At 43.5% G+C, this 23572-nt stretch overlaps 1 long non-coding RNA gene across 3 annotated transcripts; it reads right to left on the bottom strand.

Moving 5' to 3' along the window:
- Positions 1-203: 203 nt before the first annotated feature.
- LOC121918940 lies at positions 204-23572 on the bottom strand. 3 transcript variants are annotated; one of them, XR_006101348.1, is made up of 4 exons: positions 21945-23572; positions 21403-21645; positions 9454-9562; positions 204-3065 (listed from the first exon to the last, which is right to left on the bottom strand). It is a non-coding gene; the product is annotated as an uncharacterized LOC121918940 (long non-coding RNA). The 3 variants fall into 3 exon arrangements; XR_006101346.1 differs by lacking the exon at positions 9454-9562 and having other exon boundaries at positions 21945-23571; XR_006101347.1 differs by lacking the exon at positions 204-3065 and having other exon boundaries at positions 9161-9562.

Raw genomic sequence — 23572 nt, 5'->3', positions numbered from 1 at the left:
CAAAACTAAGGAGTCTGGCGCAGGTCCTCTGTATGGCTATATATTGTTCTTCTTCTTGTTGTGCGCCTTCAAGTCGTTTCCAATCTGCGACGACCTCAAGGAGAACCGATCTGCTTTTCCTAGCCAGATTTGTTCAGAGAGAGTTTGCCATGGCCTTCCTCTGAGGCTGAGAGAGTGTGACTTGCCCAAGGGCACCCAAAGGATTTCCGGGGGATTCGAACCCTGTTCCCCGGCATTATCGTCCAATGCCCAAACCACTACACCCCACTGGCTTTCTAAGGCTGTGCAGAAGGCTTTCTTTCTCCTTCCTTCAGCAAATCAGTTCGATGAAAGTTGTGTAAAGAACGACTAGGAACTGTCTTCAAGACTCTTGAAGCACCAAAACACCACCTCCAGCACCTCTAGCAAAGGAATCCCATCTTTCCCACAGTTTCTTTCCTGGCCACTGGCTTGTTTTCTGTTTTGCCAGAGACTAGAACACCAACCAGTGGATCCCAATGACATAAAAAAGTGATTCCTCCTAAATATTAGGGAGAACTTCTATAGTGTAAAAACCGATGGGGGGGATAGATTACTTGAGAGGGAGGTGGACTCTCCACCTTTGGAGGTCTTTAAATTGAGGTTAGATTGGCTTTTTCAGGAGTTTGTTTAGTTATGTATTCCTGCATAGCAGTGGGATTGGATTAGATGGCCCTTGTGTTCCCTCCCAACTCTAATGATCCCACCACCAGCTCCTCTTTCTGTGGCAGCTTTTGGTATACACTCAATGGTTTAGCACCCTTCCAGCACATAGGCCTGGATGAAGATTCCCCATTTGAGGCATCAAAACAGAGTATAGCACTCTATACTGAGAAAAACATTCTCTCCCCTCCATGGCATTTTTGCTCTCTTTTGTCAATGTCAAAACTTTTGGCAATTTTTTCTTCAAAAATCACCAGAGAGAGAAAGATTTTAGAAATATCTTTTATTCAGTTTTTGCACAGAGCAAGGCAATTGGTGCATTAAAATGGGATCTCCCACCCATAGTCTGAAGTGGAACAGGCCCTTGTACACTCCCAGGTCCTTTCGCCACTACTGTACACAGTTACAGTGCTCTAAAACCAGTTTAACTGCCATGGTTTCATCCTGTGGAATCCTGGGATCAGAAGTGTAGGGAGGTGTATTTAGAATTCTGGGCCAAACTATAAATCCTAGGATTTCCAAGGGATGAGACATGGCAATTAAAGAGGGATCGGAGTGATATAACTGAGCATTGTGAAAGGGATCCATGGTTTCACTTCTTTCTTTTCTGCTCCATTCTGTGGGTATGGCCAGGCTTTTTGATAGTGTTGTTCACAAGTAGTCCTCCAAAAGCCACTTGGAGTCCACCAGACAGGTGATATCTGTACTGAGTTCCTCAAGAATATGGAAGGGGATTCTAGTACATGTCAACGATTCTGAATAATTTACAGTCCTGGGTGTGCGTAGAAGCTGGGTGGTTTGGGAACTCAAAGTTATTGTTACAGGGGCTGATATTTTAGATTTTAGAGCTAGCATGCTCTAGTGGTTTGAACACTGGACTACAACTCTGGAGAGCAGGATTGGCTCAGCCCTTAAAACTCACTGGGTGACCTTGGGCAAGTCATACTCTCTCAGCCTCAGAGAAAGGCAAACCCCTCTGAACAAATCTTGCCAAGGAACTCCTGTGACAGGTTTTCCTTGGAGTGCCCTAAATTGGAAATGACTTTATTGTATCACTTCCTTCCAAATGTGGCGAACCAGCCCTGATCTTTCGAAGGACTCACTCAGTTCAGTTTTTAAAATATTTAAAATATTTTTTGTTCTATGGTTATTTCCTAGATGGCTGATATCATTTTTATTATTCCACTGAATAGTTTAAATTGTATTGTTGGAGTAAGCATATGCAGCTAATGAGTTTAGTAAATTTTTGCATTATTGTTAAATAAGTGTTTATGAGAGCCTTTCCTCGTTGGTTTTTCTTATCACTGGGGCAGACACCTAAGCCATAAATCATGTTTTATGGTCACCCCAAATCATACACCCTTAGATCTACAAAAGCTTTTCTGTCAGATGGCATTGACACCTGTCCAGCCCAAAGTACTATGTGCATTTAGAGCACTGCCAAGTGTGCCAATCCAAATAACAAAACCCCTCCCCTCAAAAAAAAACTTCCAACAAGCCAAATTTTACTATTTTTATAAAGTTTGTAAGTGACTTGTTTTCAAGATAGGTCAAGAAAGTCATGGTCCAAATGAAACAGCTAATGTGTCTGGGAAAAATAACTTGGTTGTCATTTGAAAGGTCTGAATTGTATTAATAAATTTTGTTGCTTATAGAGGAGGTGGTTATGCTGAAATTTAACAGCTGGAATGATAACCACTCTCTGGGCTGATGAGATACCAAAATGTATGTCCTGATATGGTGCAGTGATTAGAGTGTTGGACTAGGAAACCAGGGTTCAAATTCTGCTCAGTGGTGAAAATCCACTGGCTCACCTTGGACAAGTCACACTCTCTCAGTCTCAGAAGAAGGCAATGGTAAACCTCCTCTGAACAAATCTTGCCAAGTGATACTTTAATCTTGGGGTGGACAGATGTCAGAAATTAAAGGTGCACAACAACATCAACAAAATATATTCCAGACAGAATTGCAATCTGGGAGTGAGAAAGGAAGATAATAAACATGTAAGAGTCTCTCATTCTCTTTCCTGCCCTCTCCAAAATTAGGAATCAGTCCATTGACCCCATTACAGCTTTCATTTTGAATGTTTAACCAAGTTAACAAGGAACAGCGGGGAAAGAGAGGGAACTCCACAGGAGAGATTAACATGTTTGATTCTCTTTATTTTCAGCATCTTTCCCCATGAAGACCTCAAAGGCAATGTCCAGCTAATGTCTGTTGTGTTTGTTGCACTGGATATGTTCTTCATCTGTCAAGTGTTTTTCTCCCTCTCTCTTCCTCTCTTGCTTGCTCTCAAGGATGTTTCTTTCTTCCCATTTCCTTCCCACAGACAATTCCTCTCCTTTTGTTACTGGTCTTGGTTCATCGTCGTCGCTCGCCCTTACCTGAAAGGAACAGAAATCCCATTAACTTCACAACATTCTTCTGTCACATCCTAGGGCTCTTTTCTATCACACACTTAGAGTGCTATGGTTCCAACTGGGGCCCAGTCACACTACACAATTATACCACTAACTGGCATAGCTGCATCCTGTGAAGCCCCTGGGGATTTGTAGTCTGTGAACTAGAACACTCTGCCTGATTTTTCTAAATGCCCCTCACTATACTGTAAATCCCAGGATTCCAAGGGATGTTGCCATGGCAGTTACAGTGGGCTCAAAGTACTGTAACTGTGTAGTGTGAATGGGCCTCTGAACAGCCATGGCTCCATCCAATAGAATCGTGGGATTTATAGTTTAGGGAAGGATATTTCAAATTTCCGGCCAGAGAACTCCTCTGAACCTCAGGATTCCACAGAATAGCACCATGGCAGTTAGAGTGGGATCACAGTGCTGCCTTTAGGGCTGAAGGATGGGATATAAATACCTTAAACAACAACAACAACAACAACTGTGTGGCCTAGAAGGTCCTGTTCCAACATTCCTTAACATCTGGTGGGAAGGCCAGTGATAAACTTTGCTTTGCTGTCTCATTTTACTAATAGCTGGGTAGTGAGCAAGATGATGAGGATGATAGTGGACTGAAGAATAAGTTACAAAGGCTTCATTCTCACTGCAGAAATAATCCAGTTTGACACCACTTTAACTACCATGGCTCAGTGCTGGGGAATTCTGGGGACTGTATTTTGTTGTGGCACTAGAGCTCTCTGACAGAGGAGGCTAAATGGTCACAAAAGTACAGTTCCCATAGTCAGACTGGATTATTTCTACAGTGTAGATGCAGCCCAAGAAAATACGAGCCTGTTGATCCACCTGTACATTTGTCATAGGGACACATGCCTCATATTGTGCCTTTCTCTTTTGTCATGGGCCGGGAAGCGAACAATTCCAGAATACTGAGATCCAGTTATGGTTGGGGAATGTCTACAGGCGATCTAGCTTTTGCCAGTCTTCAAAGGGCGTTTCAAAAAGTGGATTTCGTTATTCTTGTTGTTGTTCTTGTTGTGTGCCTTCAAGTCATTTCCGACTTATGGCCACCCTAAGGAAAACGTATCATGGGGTTTTCTTGGCAAATTTCTTCAATTTCAAATTTCCCTTGCCATCCTCTGAGGCTGAGAGAGTGTGACTTGCCCAAGAAGGTCACTCAAGCTGCCTTCTCATTGCTCCTTTGCAAACGTCTTGGCTAGGTTTTCTGACGCAAAGGTTCCTTTGGAACATCTTCCTCCCTCACTTTTTCTTGTCTGCAAGAAATATTAACTTTATAAGATAATGATGTGGGCTAGGAAAAAAGCAGAGACCCGGCGTGGTGTGGTGTAGTCGTTTGAAGTTTGAGTTGCGACACCAGAGATCCCATCGGGTATCCCTGGGCAAGTCACACTCTCTCAGCCTCAGAGGAAGGCAATGGCAAACCTCTGAACAAACCCTGCCAGGAAAACCCCCGCAATAGGGTCTCCATTAATCGGAAACGACTTGGAAAGCACACAACAATAACAATAACAAGCAAAGTGCAGAACCAGTCCGAAATCCATTCTTAACAGGGCGAGGAGCTTACGTTTGCATTAGAGTCCGGTTTAAGCTAAAATCGATTTAATCCTCGGCTAAGATAACGTCCGTAAAGCAGAAAGTGAGGCACCAGTCTTTAAGAAGGAAGCCTGGTTGAAATCAGTGGATTTTACTTCTCAGCCAATGCATATAGATTCTCCTTGGGAAGGCAAATGACTTCCAGACTGCATCCGCACTGCAAACATAACCCACTTTAACTACCATGGCTCAATGCTATGGAATCCTGGGATCTGTAGTTTGTAGGGGCAGCCGAGCTCCCTGGCTGAAAAGGCTAAATGGCTCACAGAACTGCAAATCCTAGAGCACTAGGTGTCAAACCGGATTTTCTGCAGTGTAGATGCAGCCCCAGTCATACTGCAACGGGCACAACCGAATTCTCCACGCAAAGCAGTGGGATGCTGGGGTGAAATATAGGCATGGCATGCGACAATGGCAAATATTTGTTTGTTGCAGGTGGCTTTTTGTTTACTTATTTATTTGCAGGCCTGGCCATGGTTTCAATGCATTAATGTGAAATAGATCCTGTTTGAAAAAAAATCTGGCGAGTTCTCAATGGCGGAGACATTTTCCGTAAGGAAAGCGGCATCCGCACTGCAGAAATCATCCAAGTTGAACCCCACTTTAACTGCCATGGCTCATGGCCATGGAATTCTGGGAACTGTCGTTTTCCGTGGCTTCAGAGCTCTCTGACAAAGAAGGCTAAATGGCTCACAAAACTACAACTCCCACGATTCCATAGCACTGAGCCATGGCAGTTAAAAGCCGTATCCGCAGCGCAGGAATAATCCAGGCTGAGACCTTTTCAATTGCCATGGCTCAGTGCTAAGGAATGTTGGGAGCAGGAGTTTTGTGACCGAGAAGGCTAAATGTCTCACAGAACTACAGTTCCCAGAATTCTATAGCATTGAGCCTTGTCAGTTAAAGTGGTGTCAACCTGGATTATTTCTGCAGTGCGGATGCAGCCGAAGTAACCACCTTTTCCTTCCTTCCTTCCTTCCTTCCTTCCTTCCTTCCTTATCTTTCTTTCTTTCATTCTATTTTCTTTCCTTTTTCCTTCCTTCTTTCTTTCCTTTCTTTCTTATTTTCCTTCCTTTCTCTTTTCCTTCCTTCCTTCTTTTCTTTCTTTCATTCTATTTTCCTTCATTCTTCCTTCCTTCCTTCTATCTTTCTTTCTTTCCTTCCATTCTATTTTCGTTCATTCCTTCTTCTTTCCTTCTTTCCTTTCTTCTTTCCTTCCTTCCATTCTTTTTATTTTCCTTCTTTGATTCTTTCTTTCTTTCTTTCTTTTTCTTTCTATTTTCCTTCCTTCCTTTCTTCCTTCTTCCTTCTTTCCTTTCCTCCTTCCTTCCATTCTTTTTGTTCTATTTTCGTTTATTCCTTCTTCCTTCCTTCCTTCTTTTCTTTCCTTTCTTCCTTTCTTTTTTCCTTCCTTCCTTCCTTCTTCCCTTGAAATTGCAAAGAAATGTAATTTTTGGCAAGTGTGCACACACAGTTCCTCTTCCATTTTCGTCCCTGCATCACACTGCCCTCGTTTCCGATGTTGGATGTCGCTCTGTTCCAAACGTCGGGAACTACTTTCCGAGGGATCTGCAGCCAACCTGGACGCCTCAGTGGAGGGGAAAGGAGGAATCAGTGATCTGAGAAGGGCCGCTTCCCTGGTCAGGATGCTTAAGATGGGAACTCGAGGGGTCACTGAAGGGAACACTCTTGGGCTAAGAAAGCCCTTTCATCCTCACTTCAGCCAGTCAACGTGTTGTTTTGCTTACTGCGGAGCGTCACCTTGCCTACAGTTCAGGGGACCAAGGTCTCTCTTTCAACACAGACACACACATGGATACAATATAACCCCAAGTTATAGCCCTGTTAGCCTGGGAAATCAGAATGCAAAGGGATCTTGTAGCCGCTTTGAGGAAGAGCTGGGAGCGAGAGCTTTGAGAGCCAGCCTGGCCTAGTGGTTTGAGGGCTGGGCTAAGTCTCGGCCACGATAGCCACTGGATGACCTTGAGCAAGTCACACTCTCTCAGCCTCAGAAGGAGGGCAAGGGCAAACCTTTTCTGAAGCAGTCTTGCCAAAAAAAATGGTAGCCTCCTCGCCTTTGGGTCGCCATAAGGGGGAAACGATTTGAAGGCACACAGCAACAACATGATCTTTAGTACTTCATGTATCCAAGGAAGTAAGATCAGGTCTACCAAAACTCAAGCTACCAACTAATTTCGTGAGTCTCAAAGGGGTTCCAAGTTTCCTTTGCATAACCCAGATCCACCTGCTTCTGTAGCATCTGTAAAATCCTCAGAACAATTTTACTGGAGAGACTGAATTGCCATCGTCCTTCACTAGCAACTCTCAGAGTCTCTCGCAACGACACTGTCGACTCTCCCTTCTTTACTCCGAGAGGAGAAATGCTGAAGATCTGAGAAGGATCCAGACTTTTTTGGAAGGGGCGGGGTTCTAGGAAGAAGATGGGAGGAGGGATGCTTTGGCCTTTGGCCTCCAAGGGTCCAAAATCTTGTCTGGTTAATTTCCAAGGTTTTATGCTCTTCTTTTAACAGTCCTTTAAGCATCTGGGTCTGAAGGCCCCTTTGCTTCGGAGTCACACCTACTCTTTGACCTCTTAAAAAAGAAGTCCTTGGTTTAGACAGGAGGACAGAACCACCTGGGATAGACTTTAAAGCTCGGAAGAAGCCAAGGAAAGGACTTCTGTATGTAATGATAACAATGACAACGGGCCAGAAGAAATCAATAATAATAATAATAATAATAATAATGGTTTTGAAGAAGTATTTTGGCTAAAAAGAAAAAAAGTGTTGGGATATATATAGCAACTTCTCATACTGAGACCTTCTAGGGATATAAACGCATGTCAATGGTAGCTTTATTGCTTACTAACAGCCCTCCTCACTCCAGTTTACTAAGAGCATACCTCACCTTATGTCCCTTGAAAGATCTCCATTTTTATCTCTTTGTCTTGCGCTCCCTTGCATGCTACAGGGAAACTTCCTTAAGAAGCATGGAGTCTAACTTTCTACCTCGTTTTCTTTGCAATATGGCAAGCAAGACTTGTGTCTTCATAATCATGGTTTTTGCAAGTAAACTTGTTTTGATTTTACTCTGGCTAAAAAGATTCTAATTTGGGGACATATGGGCTGGGAGATATGTAGGCCTAGTTTTTCTTGCTCTATTTTCTCTCTGCTGGTGAGATTAAACAAATTCTCCAATGAGGATCAGAATCGATTTCCAGTGGGAACTAGGGGCGTATACCTCGAATCAGGATTCGGAGCTTTTGGTAGTGGGAATGATCCCTACTTTCTTGAGTTTTCTAATGTATCTCAAGAAAGAAAATTCCAACAACAGGGAAGGTGCATTTCATGGGTGCCTTGGCTCCAAGTAGAAAGAAGGAGGGGATCACCTCCAGCGAAAGTTGAGGATCGGCTGAGCTGAAATTCTAAATGATTGCAATGCTAGAAATTTGGGAACTGGCGGAAAGTTACAGTCGGGGTGGGATGGAGACCTTCATTTTGTCCAAATAAATAAATAATAAACTGCCTTCTGGGTCTACTTGAGCTCAGCCAAGCTCCTTTCAGCATAAAGAGGCAAAAGATTGGTTTGCCTTTACGTTTTAAAAAGAACAATAATACATTCTTTTCCAAGTTGTGCCAAAAAATTTTTTTTTAAAAAAGGTCGGTTTGCCTTGCCAGTTTTTGGAATAAAAGGAAAGAGGGTTGGAGGGGAGAAGAGAGATGGAAGAAAGTAACTTTTTAAGATGGAGAGAATGTGGGAGCATTGTCCCAAGTCCCGATCCTGAGCTCAGTTAAGTTCCCTTCAGCATAAAGACGCAAAAGATTGGTTGCCTAGCCAATTTTTGAAATAAAAGAGAAGGGTTTGGGTTTTTTTTCCCTTTGGAAGGGGCGATGGCTCTTGTGAAACTTTTTCACACATGAGGAATTTCTCTTAATTTCAAATGGAAAGAAAGTGGGGCCAGAACGCATTCACGCGAATTCGCTAGTTCAGCTAATTTATGTGAATGCGTTGCATTCTAACTGGCTTCCCATTGCCAGAAAATAGCATGCCATTGCCCGAATTTGTGTGAGGTAGTCTATCACGCAATAACATTAAACCCCATGATTGCGTTCAGATTGCCATTGGATTATACTTCCAATTTCCCTTGGTCGCATAGTGCATCTGAAAACGAGGACGATTTTGACCAGAAAGGAGCCTCCAATTCCTTAAACAGACATTTTTGGGGGGTGAGGGAAGAGAGATCCAGCTGCATCGGGAGTTATTTATCTGACTTTTCTGTTCGGAGCAAAGAGTCCAAATGGCAACCCAGGATGGCAAGTTCTTTTCAAATCCATAGGCTATCAGCAGAAAGGCACTCTGTGATTATTTGTTTGTTTGTTTGTTTTTATTTCTTTTCTATGCCGCCTTTCTCCCAAACAAAAACGACTCAAGGCAGCTCACATTTTTTTTTTTTTAAAAGCAACATTTTAAAAAACTTTACAGGAAAACATTTACTGCAAGAGGGAGGAGGAGGAGGAAAAGAGACCCCAATAGAAACACTGGCGAAGTATTTTTGCTCCGTTTTACTTCTCCTCACCCCCAGGGTTTACAGTAGGGAGACTGTTTTTGCCTGAGGCCTGCTTTTCCTCAACTATGAAACCGAGGTGACCAGGCGTCCTCCTTATCCGGGCCATGTCCTACATTTCACCCTTCTGTTCAGGAGGAATTTCACAATGTCCTCCCTTTGGAGTATGACTATGAAGCATGAACTGACGTGTGTGAGTATTGTAAGCTTTTCTTTGGTGAGGTCCTCCATTTTGATTGCCATGTCCTCCACTTTGCGGTATCTTGTCATCCTTTGCGGTTAAGGACATCTGGTCACCCTGCAAGAAAACAGGTTCGCCGTTAAATAAAATAACCGCCCCCTTGAGACTCCTCCCAAAAAATCTGGAAACCTTGAATAATTTCAAAGAGTCTGTTTTAGCATCCGAAGGAAGCCAGGACTACCTTTGAGACCAACTGGGAAGAAGACATTCCTCACCGAAGAATTTCGGAGACGTCTGATGAGGTTCCACCAAAATCTCTTCTAGAAACATCTTCCTCCCAGTCAGGCTCAAAGTCACTTTTTGACTTCCGACGACCCTTAAGACGCTGAACCTATCAGAGGGTTTTCTTGGTAAGGTTCTTCAAAAAGGGGTCTGCCCTTCACATCCTCTAAGGCTGAGAGAGTATGACTTGTTGTCCATGTCCATGGAGTCGGGTGTGGGTACATGTGTGCATTTTCAGGCATCAGTACCCATATACTGTATATGTATATATACGTATATATACACAGGCATATTCATACACACAGGCCGGACGATGGCCCCAAAACTTCTGAACCATCGCACTACACAACGGGGGGGGACTGCGTCTCTTTTCATTCTTCCACAGTGAATACTGCTTTCCAGGTTTTTGTTCTATACACACACACACACACACACACACACACTCTGTGTGTGTGTGTGTGTGTGTCCCAAGGATAATTTGGCCGGTTGTGCGCACACACTCACACACATATTCTCTCTCTCTCACACACACACATACACACACACACATATAAACACACTCACTCTCTCTCACACACATGCATATATACATAGACATATAGGAGATATATAGATATAGATATAGTATAAGTAAAATAAATTTGTAATCTCCTGAGGATAACTTGGCGTGTGTGTACATACATACACACATATACGTGTGTGTGTATATATATATAGAGAGAGATATGGCTAGAAATATATACACACATGCGTGTGTAATAATATGTGTGTGTGATGTATGCTTGTTTATGTATGCAAGTGCACTCATTCTTCCACAGTGAGAACCTTGTGTTCCAGGTTTTTGTTCTACATGCACACACACAAAGACATACATACACACACACACACACACAGAGAGAGAGAGAGAGAGAGAGAGAGAGAGAGAAATGTTCAATTAACAATTTGTAATCCGCTCTGATAGCCTTCTGGCTGAAGAGCGGGATATAAATAAATAAATAAATAAATAAATAAATAAATAATATATGATACTATACGGTGTGTGTGTGTGTGTATATATATATATATATATATATATATATATATAGAGAGAGAGAGAGAGAGAGAGAGAGAGAGAGAGAGTGAGTCCTCGGCCCCTCCACTCTTGTCTCGGACGCGGCTCCCGTTCCCGCTTCGAGGTGTGGCCCTTCCCTTGGCTTCCTTTGGAGCCCTCCTCGGATGCTCTTCTTCCTCACAGCAAAGGAGCACCAGGCACCGCAAAACGGAGGACCCTCAAGCAAAATGAGAGGGTATGCCCTCATAAAAGCGACTGAACACTCGTATCAATATAAAGTCATGCTCCAAAAGGAGGACGTTTGGGAATTCCTCCTGGAGAGAAGGTTGAAATGGAGGACAGGCCCTGGAAAAGGAGGACGATGTCTAGTCCCCCTCTTTCTCTTTGGCCCCATGTGGGACGTTCTTGAGAGGCACAGGAGCCAGAGGGGATTCTTTCCCTCCTCTTCTGAATCTGAGGGAGCCTAAGAAGGCTGCCCCACACCCGAGCAGCCCCAAACCCCTTTAACCGGTGGGCCTTCAAAACATGACTGCTCCTCAGGGGACCCCGAAGTCCTGTCTCTTCCCCTCACCCTTGGACTTCTGGGTCTTCACTGCCCCAGCTTTGCTGAGGACTAGCAGCTTATTCGAGAGCCAGCCTGGCCTAGTGGTTGGAGCTTTGGACTCGGGTCTGGAGACCAGGGTTTCTGATACGCACTTTTTTACATGTTAGATAGTCAGCTAGACAACTAGAGGGCTCCTACAGACAGGCCAAAATAAAGCTGCTTCGGATCACTTTGGAGGTATGCTGTTTCAATGACACTGTCACCATATATCCGAAACAATAAACAATGCTGAGCCTTTCATTTCCACCAGAGCTAACTGGTTTGAGCGTTGGACTGAGACTCAGGAGACCAAGGTCTGTTTCCGGGCTCGGCTATAAAACCCACTGAGTGACTTTGGGCCAAGTCACACTCTCTCAGCCTCAGAGGAAGGCCATGGAAAACCTCCTCTGAGCAAACCGTGCCAAGAAAACCCCATGACAGGGTCGTCTTAGGGTCGCCACAAGTCGGAAACGACTTCAAATCCCACAATAACACCAAAAGCAGCTTCTTCTACCCGTAGGGGCCAAAGAGGAGGCAGGGAGAAGGGGAGGGTTGGAAGCAAAGGCAGCCCCGTAGTTTTTTGTGGGTTTTTCGGGCTATGCGGCCATGCTCTAGAAGAGTTTATTTCTGACGTTTCGCCAGCATCTGTGGCTGGCATCTTCAGGCAGCCTCCTTTCCTGGGTCTTCGGACGCCGACTCACGCAGAGATACACCAGTTTCCTCTTAGGATCGCATTCTTCCCTTCCCAAACATTGTGTCGAAGCTGCCTTGAAGCTGGAGGCTTGTAGCCTTTTCTTGAGCTGATCAAGCAGAGGGGCAAGGGACTTTCCTGACCAATTGCCTCCATCTGATCCAATGGAGGTTCCTTACTAGCCAGGGAGCCAGTAGATCCCAAAGTTGGACCCAGAAAAAAAAAACAACCGAGGAAGCCTGTGTAGTTTCAACGCCATCTTCTCTGCCCCTCAGCACGACTTCCACTTCTGCATTTTATCCCCTCTGTTTTTTTGAGCAACACGTTAGAGACACCCTTAAAAACGTAGGAATTGCCCTTTCTGATGCCAACTTCTCCTGGAGGAAAAAAATACTAATGGGAAGTGGGTTTCATTGTCACCATCACGCTGAAAAACCTTTGATTTAAGTACAAACTCAACAAGGGCGGCGCTGAAAAGGCTAGAAATTCGTGTCCACTTTTTTAAGCAGAACCTAGTTGGGGGAGAAAGTATTTTCAGCGTGGAAATGAATTCAGTCCCAAGACAACCGTGCAAACCGTTTTCCTTTATTCAGAAGCGACTTCTGCTTATGTTGTGAGTGAGGAAACTTGTTACCGAAATTATTCAGGATTATAATCCGAAACTTTGAAAGGAAACCGGTCCTAATCCCAATCATTTCATTGAAACCTATTTCCCAGTTATTTTATTTCGAGTAACTCTCTTTAGGCTGGGATTTCTGGCATTCAGTATACTTTTACTTGGAAATAACTTCTTGTGGCTTTGACTGTGAGATTTAATGCTTGCTTACTCAAAAGGAGTGTCACTGTATTCAACTGAGAGTGACTCCTTTTAGTACGCTTGCATGGGAGTTGGGCCTTATTTGGAAATTAATGCTCCTTAAATTAACAGGGCTTTCTAATAAAACAAAACAAAAATGTTTAGGGTCAGGATATTAGTTTAAACCATACTCTCCTTAGGGGGAAAAAGAAAAAAAGAAAGATGACCGTAATACTTAAGATACCTGTTTGGCTCGGAGTTGGTACTTTTTCGGTCTATATGTTCGCTAATATTCAAGAAGATCACACTTAACTCTCGGAAAATATTGTTATTTCATTTAAATGGGGGAAATTGGACTCCCGCGAGTTAGATCTGTGGTTTTTAGGGCTGGGATGGAAATTGGACTGACACCACTTTGCACTTTAACAATCGGATTTCGTCAGGGTACAAGTTGTTTGTTTAACCCGACAGCTCCGTGCACCCCGTCGCACGCTTTACACACTCATTAAAACGATTATTCACGACCTGTCGAGTGTTTTCTAGTTCATTCACAGGAAAGACTTAGTGCTATAGGATCCAAGTCGCAGACCGTCCTCTGCACGACGTCTGAGGCGCTGCTCTCCCCCTTCTGCGCATCACTACTACTACTACTACTACTACTACTACTATTAATATTAGCAAAAATAAAATAAAAGAATATCCCCCACACAGAAACCCTCAATGCGATTTAGAGATGTAGGTCAATTTACCTCTAAGGCTCTTATCACAGAAATCTGATCTGGAGAGGGCAGACTTGATTTGAGTTCGGGAAACTCTCCGTGACATTTAAGTGACATTTAAACCAATAAGTTTCCATTAGGATCGGGGCCTACAACCTCGGCCCAAAGTCGGTTTGCAAAGCCGATCCTGAGCAGGTTTGGCCAGAAATCAGGCCCCATTTCCAACAGGATGTAACTTCCAAATTATCTGGGTTTAAGATTTCTTGGATGCTGCTTGTCCCAGCGACTCCGATAGACCTGACCTAGGGTCCCCCTTCTCTCTCTTTTGGAGATAGCTTTTGACAGCTCCGCGGGACACTAAACAAACGCCCTGGAGTGACTCCATTTCCCAACTTTTTCAGCGAACTATAAAGCTTGGGTTGGAGCTGAAGCAGAAGAATGAAGGGCTGGGGGAAATGATCCCTAGGCTAAACCGATCAGTCAGTCTCTCCCTCCCCCCCCCCCCCCACGAACTACTAGGAAAACTTCACCCCCAAAATATAGTCGGTTCGACATTTGCAGACATGTAGGAAAGAAGAGCAAACTGATGGAAGAATGTCAAACTTACTCCCAAACACTGATAAAGGAATAGGAGACTATCCATAGTTCCTAGGGATACTGCCCATGTTCCAACGCTTGGGACCCGATGTGGACTTTGAGGAGTGGGGAGCCTCATTGAACTCAGTTATTTACTCCGGAGTAAAAACATGCAAGCAGTCGGGCTGCATTAGCACTGCAGGAATAGTCCGGTTTGACACGGCTTTAACTGCCACGGCTCAGTGCTATGGGATTATGGGAATAGTAGTAGGTTGTGGCACCAGAGCGAAGCTAACAATCCCAGAATTCCATAACATTGAGCCGTGGCAGTTAAAGCCCTGTCAAACCGGATTATTTCTGCAGAGCGGTTGCAGCCATAGACAACACAATAATATGAAGTTTTCTTCTTTCCTTTCCCGCAAAGAAGGTCAAATAGAAACGCCTTGGTGAACGCCTAGGAGAGTTGTTGTTGTGTTGTTGTTGTTGTTGTTGTATCGTAGGGGCCTATCTCGAGCCTGAGACAGTTTACATGGAAGTCAGGCCACTTGAAAAGGAACCCAGTGCTCTGGTGAATTTTACAGGCATTTGCAAGGTAAAAACGTTAACTTGAAGCCAAATGGATTCGGAGATTCAGGAAGATTCGGTTCTACAGGAACCAAGTGTTTTCACTGCTCATAAGGAAGCAAGCTGTTGGCTGGGATGGAACCCTTTCCCACTTTTGGAGAGGACGGATTGGACCCAGATGCATTAGAAAAACTAAAATACATTCCCAACTCACTCCTAGATAATACCCCCTGGCAAACAGAGCCTATGCATTTGAATGTGTGTGTGTACACGCACATTACACGCACAGAATGTATGTCTAGGCCCAAATCTAACTGCCAGTCCCAACTGGAGTAAACCCATTGAAACAATAGGATAACTTGTCTCTCCGCAATTGTTTCCATGGGTTTTCTATGAGACTAGCAGTTGGAACTAGGCAGGATAAAAATAGAGAGAGGGCCATGTCTTCTGAGTTTTGTTTAAGAGAGATATATTCCTTTATTTAAAAAAAACTGAGGAGAAAAAGGAAAGCAAGCAGGCGTATGAGCTGTTGGTGAAAACTTGCAGGAATTAGCGGCTCTCCTTCGGATTGTTTCTCTGCAACGGCCTTTCCTTTCCCCGACATCAACTCTCCAGGATAATCTCCAGACAAAAGAGACCGAAATCTGTATGGTAAAGGCTTCAAAGTGGACCCAAAGAAACAACACCGATCGATCAAGAAGGTACCCAGCGCTTGTTCTATTGATGGAGACGCGATCGATATATATATATATATATATAGCCTCTCCGAGAACGTGTCTCTAGGTCAAGCTTAGGCGTGGAAAGTCAGAGTTTGTTTTAATCAGCCAAAAAGTAAAATAAAATACAACAGGAGAATGCTGTGTTTTTTGTTTTGTTTTTTTGCTCCTGATTGCAAACCGGGAGGGGAAAAAACCACAAACACAACACAAACAACAACTAGGAAGGGGAAGGCTAGACTTTCCACACAAAACTTTAGTGCATTGGAATAAACTGCGGGAGAAGAAGTCAAAGGATTATTTGACAATTGCAGTGGAAAATATAAAATAGTTCCTTCCTTCCTTCCTTCCTTCCTTCCTTCCTTCCTTCCATCTGATAATAGACCTTTGCGGGGAAAATTGTCTTCTGGAAATGGACGGATACTTTGCCCTTGATGTATTTATTTCACCCCTTCCTCCCTTCCTTTTCTTCCTTCTTAACCTAAAATAATAAGGCTTGGAAATATAACTGCACTGTGCATTTAGACCTGTTTTTGTTTTGTTTTTTACCTCGTGGGTCTCTTAAAGTGATCTTTCCAGTCTTAACAGAAGATCAAAAAATCTCGATTAAAAAGATTCAGTGATCTTTGTTTTCTTCCTAACAGAAGACAGGGGAGCCCTGTGTGCGGAAAGAGGAATTGTAACCTCTGCGCGAATAAAAACTCTAGAAAAAGAAACCTAACTATAATCTATTTTTTAAAAAAATATTTTCTAGAAGAAGAAGAAGAAACCCCCACAAGTTTAATAGGGTTGTTTCCATCTTTTCCCTGCTATCTCCGATTTCACATGATCGATCAGGTGAAATGCTTTCGACTTTTCCCGCAATAGGAAAGGAGCTTTCAAGGAAGAAAGGTAAAACTATGCCCTGGCTTTTCTTCTGCTTTGAGTCTATGAACAGCCCCGAAGTCTGGAGAGAGATTCTGGAGGGGAACCCCCCCCAAAAAACATAAACAAACAAAAAAAGCAAACAAACCCACCTATTTCTCCCCCCCCCAAAAAAAAACCCTGCAGAGACTTAAATGAAGCCGTTCTCCTGTTCCTAGGAGGATAGACCCAAAATGTTAAAATGTGGCTGAAGCAAAAGAATTTTGCCACAAGACTTTCTTTCTTTATTTGGGCCAGCCAACCCCCTGCCTATTATTATTATTATTATTATTATTATTATTATTATTGCAAGGACCCAATTTCATCTGAGATCCACGGATGGACTGGTATATAACATAATTTAATACAGCATTTTTGTCCATAGTATATTCCTTTCCTGTATAGTGCAGATTAAATAAAGGCCAAGACTCAGGAGGAGAAAACAAGGGGAAAACTTTCAATGAACAGACATGATCTTTGGGAAACATGAATTTCAACCAAAGATTTTGGGCTAGTTTCGTGCCCAAGGACCTGACTGGACCCCAAATGAAGCGTCTTTACTAAACAAGCCTATCTAAGGTCCAAAACACACCGCAGAAATAATCCAGTTTGAGGCCGCTTTAACTGCCCTTTGGCTCAGCGCTAGGGAATGCTGGGAATTTATTGCGGCACCAGAGCTCTCTGACAGAGATGGCTAAATGTTTCACAAAACTATAATTCCCAGAATTCCCTTGCATTGAGCCAGGGCAGTTAAAGCAGTCTCAGATTGGATTGTTTCTGCAGTGCGTTTTGGACCTATGTCTACTCAGAAGTAAGTGCCACTGAACGTATTTCCAGAGAAGTGTGCAAACTAGACTGGCAGCCTTGGAGTCTCACTGTTTTCCTTCCGTGAAAGATATTGGCGTTCTTTGTGAAAATGAAATTAATAAGATTTTCCATATACACACACACACACACACACACACACACACATACACACATATACTCTGTGTGTGTGTGTGTGTGTGTTGTACTATATTGTATTGTATTGTATATAATTGTATATAATTGCTTGCGTTTCCCTGGAGGGTGTCCATTGCACTAACCCAAAGTAATTTCACTAGTTGTTTGCTAAGGTTTGGTGGGATGGGAGAGTGTTACCCCTAAAATCAACACAGATCTCAGATTGTGCTTCAAAGGCATTTAAGGACTGAGATCGAAAAGTGATTCATTTTAATAAACCTAGTAATTCTCTTATAGGCATGTTCAGTACCTATGAAGAGTAATTCTCTTAGGCATATTCAGTACGTGTATGTATATATTTTCATAGACCTTTACTGATTACGGGTTCCTCTGAAAATAATCCATATTCACAAATGGGAGTTTATTGATCCCCCCCTTCTTTTCGACCCTACCTTAAAATAAACTTTGTTTATATAGAGATATCTCTCTCTCTCTCTCTCTCTCTCTCTCTTTTCCACTTCCCAGGGGACATTCCCTGCTTTCCTCCCTCGTGTTTACCTTGTATGATTGTTACCAGTTCAGGCCTGCGAGGAACCTGGAGTGAGGGGCTGCCTGGGTTTGTGTAACCTGTTCTCACGTTGTTGTCATGGAAACACAACGCAAAACCTCCCAACACGCTTTGGGTTGCCTTTGTGGTGGGAGGGCAGGGAGGCTCCGACTCTCCTCCAGGTTTTGCTCTACACACAAGGGGTGGCAATCACTGCTTGCCACTAACAACAACAACAACAACAACAACAGATTTATTTAGCAGCACTCCCTCCTCAGCCTTCGGGGCTCCTCTTGAATTGAGAGCAACAAGGTTTAAAGTGGGCTGCAACCCCACTGAATACCCTCTCACACTTTGCCTGGAGGATATAGTAATGTGGCACAGGAACCGAGCCTAGATCTGAATTCAGATTGAACCAGGCTCAGAGCAGACCCATTGAAAACCCTGAGGTTTAGATTAGTCAGGACTAAGATGTGCCATTAATTCTAATTGGTCTTTTTCTATCCCTGACTAATATCCAATGGAGATCCACTGAAATCCGTGGGGCTTAAATTGGACTAAGATGTGCCATTAATTCCAACCAGTCTTCTTCTATCCCTGTCTAATATCCAATGGATTTCCATAACGCTTCTGGCCTAGCTGAAACCAGATTTAACCATGCTCAGAGTAGACCCATTGAAACCCAAGGGGTTTAAATTGGACTGAGATGTGTCATTAAAGCCAACCAGTCTTCTTCTGGCCCTGTCTAATATCCTATGGAGTTCCAGAACAGCTTGGCTGAATTAGATTTCCTTCTTCGAGATAACAGGGGGAGGAAAGCCTTTGGACATCTCTCTAACTGCATTCCACTCGTACCCCATCCCACTCCACCGCCAGAAACAAAACCCACAGTGAAGCCCTGAACAATCCAAACCAAACACTAATGATAGATAGATAGATCCCGATAGATAGATACGGATATAGGCAAACATGGCCATGGAGAAAGATTTCTATGTGAGTCTAACTTCATAGCGTCTGAAAACTGGCCATGTGTGCATCTATATGGAGGGGGGGGATGAGCCGTTTTGGGTTTCTTGAGCATGACAACAGCGCCCTCTTCTTGCACGATAAAAAACAGCAGGAGCACACATTGAGTTAAAAACACACTGGGGGGAAACAGTTTAAGGTGGGATGCATTCCACGTGCATCCACTCCACCAGCCATTTCGGCCTCCAGCTTCTTCTCCCTAAATTTACAAACGACTTAGGTCAACCAGCACTGGAGAGGTGGTGACCAATGTGTAGCATTCACGAGGAGAGAGATGAAGTGACCCAAACTAGAATGACTTTTTTCTTTCCTTTTTTGCTCAGATGCTTTCTTTACCATCGGCCTCTCCTAACACTAAATGAACCCATTTATCCTACAAGCCGATCTCTTGGAAAGACATCTCCAATGGGTCCACTGTCTCACACTGCTGCCAATGTCATTGTATATATACATTGCTCTGAGAGAAAGAGAGAGGGGAAGGAGGATGGCGTTCACCCTCTTTCCTCTTCCTGCAAGAGGAGATAAACCTTGCAGCACTTCATTACCGATGGCTCTGATTGCGTTCAGCAGGTGTTTTATCTTCCCTGCATTTGGGTCGCTCAAATTGGTGTATTAACAATTAATTATTTTCTTGAGATTACAAATGACAGGAACAGGGGAATTAGGGGACAAGATCATTTACAGAGTGATGAGCAAGGTATTGTTCGCCTCCTTGCTTCCCCTTACCTGTCCATAAAGGCCCAACTTTTAACTGTTTCAAGAAGAGTTATTGTAGCAGCTTTGAGATTAACTGAGAGAGGAAAAAGTTGTAGCATAAGCTTTGGCAGACCAAGTCCACCAAAGTCATCCCATTGTGGGAGAAAGGTGGGATATAAATCCTTGAAATAAAATATGAACAAATAAATCTCCCCATACATCTGATGACATAAAGCTTATACTACAGACTTCTTTCTCTCCATTAGCCTCAAATGTGCTACAATATTACTTTGCATACTGATCCAAACTAATTTTAATTTGCATTTTAAGATGAGTTTGTCAAAAGCCGAGAAGAAGAGGAAGAGGAGCATCACCCCCCACCACCACCACCATCGTCATGGTTTCCAAAAGAACTAACTCCAAAACTTAGATGTGGTCGATACTCAATTTGTGATCCACAATACAAATAAACCCATTATTTGGCAACAGCCTGAGCTCCATCTCCTGCATTGCATTCCTATCAGTATGAAGAACTCAGAGGTTCTGCTCTGCTCAGTGGAGCTGACTCTCAAGAGCGAATTGTAGACCTAGGCCCAGCCCCCAATGGAGCCTGTTTACAAATAACTATGTTTAGGAAAGCTCAGCCTTAAGTGCAGGTATATCCTTTCCAGTAAATGCCTACTAAGCAGCAGCAGTGCAGCCTTCTGCATGTCCCTTCAGAGCTAAGCCCCACAGTTTTCAACAAGGCCCAGTCCTTATTAGTGAATGGGACCATCTGTCAGTGGGGCTTTCTTGTGAATAAACATACTTTGGAGTTCCAATGGAGGCTGAGGCAGGACACCAGAAGGTTTTCCTTCAGGAAAACGTGCATCACAATCCACCCCAAATGAAATGCAAGAGACCAATCCTAGACATGTCTCCTCAGGAGTAAATTCCCAATGGGATTTACTCATCATGAGGCTGTATACGATTTCATCACAAATCCCAGTCATTTCTTTGGTCAAGGATTAAGAAGTTCATGCTTGTCTCTCACCTAAAGGACAAGGAACTGGAAGTGATACCTTCTCCTGGGCCACAGTCATACTTAATGCTGATGAAACTGTTTTATCGTTCAACAACAGCAACCTAATATATGAAATCATAGCCGCTTGGAAGTGTTTTCTGGACTGTTAATCTGCCATAGCTGGATTAACTATCTAGAATCAAGAATGTATTTCTTTTGCAACAATAGCAAGTACATTTCTTTCTTTTCTTTTCTCGATATGACTACACCGTTTGAAAGTGAAATGGGGTGACACTGTAAAACAATTTGTGCAAAACTTTTGTGCAAATTGCAGTGAAACATCAATAACAAAAGGAAAGGCATATGGCCGGATTACAAAACAAGAAGAACCTGCATTCCCCCCCCCCCTTTTCCTTTAATTAGAAAAAATAGGCTTCCTTAGATAAAGTTCTAAAAAAGAATTAAATCATATTGTTTAACTGAAGAGACAGCCAAGAAAATCCCATGAAAGGTTCGCCTTATGGTCGCCATAAATCAGAAACGACTTGAAGACACAACAACAAGAACAATAACAACAACAAAATCTGCTAGTAATCCCAGTGGGCCTACCAATTCTCAACTTCGCCTGGATCTGTATTTTATGCTGCATTTATCCTGGATGCAATATAACGCTTAATGTTAGGGTAAAAGAGAGGATGCATGAAACCTTCCCTTTAATGCATCCGACTGAATCAGAAGACAGAAAGAAAGGAAACCAATCGAGAAAGACCGAAAATCCGAAAGGAATGCCAAAGAAAGTTTTCATGAGAAGAGAAAAAGAAGGTGCGAGTGGAGAGAAAATGTTTTAAAATCTTGCACTCACCAAGTCGGGAAAAAGCTTGAAGATCCAGGAGACCGAGCAGATGGGATTCCCGAGGTTCTCCTTTAGGTCCGCCGCAGGTGCTTCTCTCCCCCAAACGTTTCCAAAGACAAAGGATTTCAGAGGCCTCTTCCTCGCCTTCTCCTTGGGAAATCGCGCCAGGGCTTCCTCCTTCTTGCCACTTGTTCTGAGGGCAAGGGAGAAGAGGAAGGCATTTAATCCACCACCGCGGTTATTTTTTTAAATCTAAAAGAAAAAGGACACAGGAGGGAATAATAATAATAATAATAATAATAATAATAATAATAATAATAATAATAATAATAATAATAATAATAATAATAATAATAGGAAACTTTGCACCTTGCACACTCAGGAATCTGGGAATGTGGATTATTATTTGCCTGGACGTGTGTGCGGGTGAGGAGAGCTGGGGATGATGGGACACCCCAGATGGAAAGGGTTCCCCTCTGCTTTCTTCTGGGGGGCAGCTATTGGGGGAGAGAAGTGGGTGCCGTGTATTGACTGCCTAGAAGTTGACTTACCCGGCGTCCTGGATGGCTTGCGTGGGTCTTCCAACGGCTCTTCCTTTCTCTCTCGTCTGTCTGCTGTGAAATCGTGGAAACGGAGTCTCCTCCGGTGAGGCGGTAGGGAATGCCAGGAACTCCGCCCTCTGGGCACGGTCCTCCCAAGCCAGCCAAAAGACCCACCACCACCCCCGGCCTAGGCTTTTCTTTCCCCCCTTTCAAGGAATCAGACAAACCCAGCCTTCTAGCTTCACCTCTCGCTAAAGCCGGAGAGCTGCGCCACTTGGCCCATTCCCTTGCCTTGGTGCGCAAAAGCCCGAAATCTCTCTACTCAACTCCAATGGGCCCTTTGGCAGGAGAGCTTCCCACTCCAATGGGCCCTGCCTCCCAAGCACCCACCCAAAGCCACCTTCTTCATGGCAGGCGGACCTGGCTTCCAGAGAAAGGAGGCGAGGTAAGGTGGAAGGACCCGATCACCATCCCCTGAAGAAACACACAGCGAGGAGGGGAAAAGACGCCTTCATTCATATGCAAATAGATCTACTAAAATGAGAAGCTCATCGGCAAAAAGAAGAAAAGAAAAAGAAAAAGAAAGTAGAAGGAATCATTCCTGTCCCGGTGCATAGAGGAGGACTAGTGGCACCTAATGTAGGATAGATTAAAAACATTTTTTGTCAGTCTATCCCACATTAGGTGCCACTAGTCCTCTTCTTTGAACCGGGACAGGAATAATCCAGGATTCCTCCCACTTTCTTTTTCCTTTTTCCTGAATAAGAACTTGAATATCTCTGCCCTGGAAAAAGCTGAGTGAGGAGTTTATTAAACTTTTTCCTTACTCAGTTTTTTTTTTCTCCAGGGCAGAGATATTCAGGTTGATTCAGTTTGGAGAAGAAGTGGGTTAAAACTACCGGAGTTTTAAAAAAGGAAGGGAGGGGAGAGAAAGAGAAAGAGAGGGTGCTCAGGAAGGTCAAGTTCGCCTAGAGAGCAAAGCCATAAAAAGAAAGAAAGAAAAAATAGGAGCATGGTTTTATCGTTTTAAACAAAACGGGCTTTTCGGGTGTGTTTGTTTTTTAAAAAATAAAATAAAATCCCGTATTTAGCTAACACTTTTGAGGAACACTCTGGGCCCTGCTCAAAGCTTAGTCTAGAAAGGCTGCTCTGTCACATCAGTCTCTACACCAAACCAGTCCTCCTTCTCACCCTCCGATCCTAAACCCTTTCTTCTTTTTTTGCCCCACGCCCATCATCATCATCATCATCATCATCATCAAGACTCTCGTTGTTTTCAGCATCAACTTTTTCACAGGCTAGGTAGCACTTTTTTCAGACTAAATGTGAGCAAGACACTATTTTAAGACCCCGGGAGTGGTTTCTGAGTAAACACACCTACTAGACTCTTGGACTCAGAATCAGGGCCTTGACTTCCAGATTTTAGGAAGGAAGGGCACCCAATATGCTTCGGGATCCTTCAAGCATTACGACTGAACAACTTTACAGTTCAAGGCTTCTTTTTTAAGAGGCTCGTGACTTTGGTTTTCTTTCCTTGTCCCTACGAGCTTTCAGAGAGCAGAGAGACATTGAAGCACATCCAAGTACAGACTCCCACATTTAAGCAAATCCAAGTATAGACTATATACAGTATATAT

This window comes from Sceloporus undulatus, chromosome 1 (genome assembly GCF_019175285.1).
Source record: "Sceloporus undulatus isolate JIND9_A2432 ecotype Alabama chromosome 1, SceUnd_v1.1, whole genome shotgun sequence".
Classification (NCBI taxonomy): Eukaryota; Metazoa; Chordata; class Lepidosauria; order Squamata; family Phrynosomatidae; genus Sceloporus; species Sceloporus undulatus.
The sequence above is the reverse complement of the archived record's forward strand: the minus strand, read 5'-3'. Positions and strand labels throughout refer to the sequence as shown.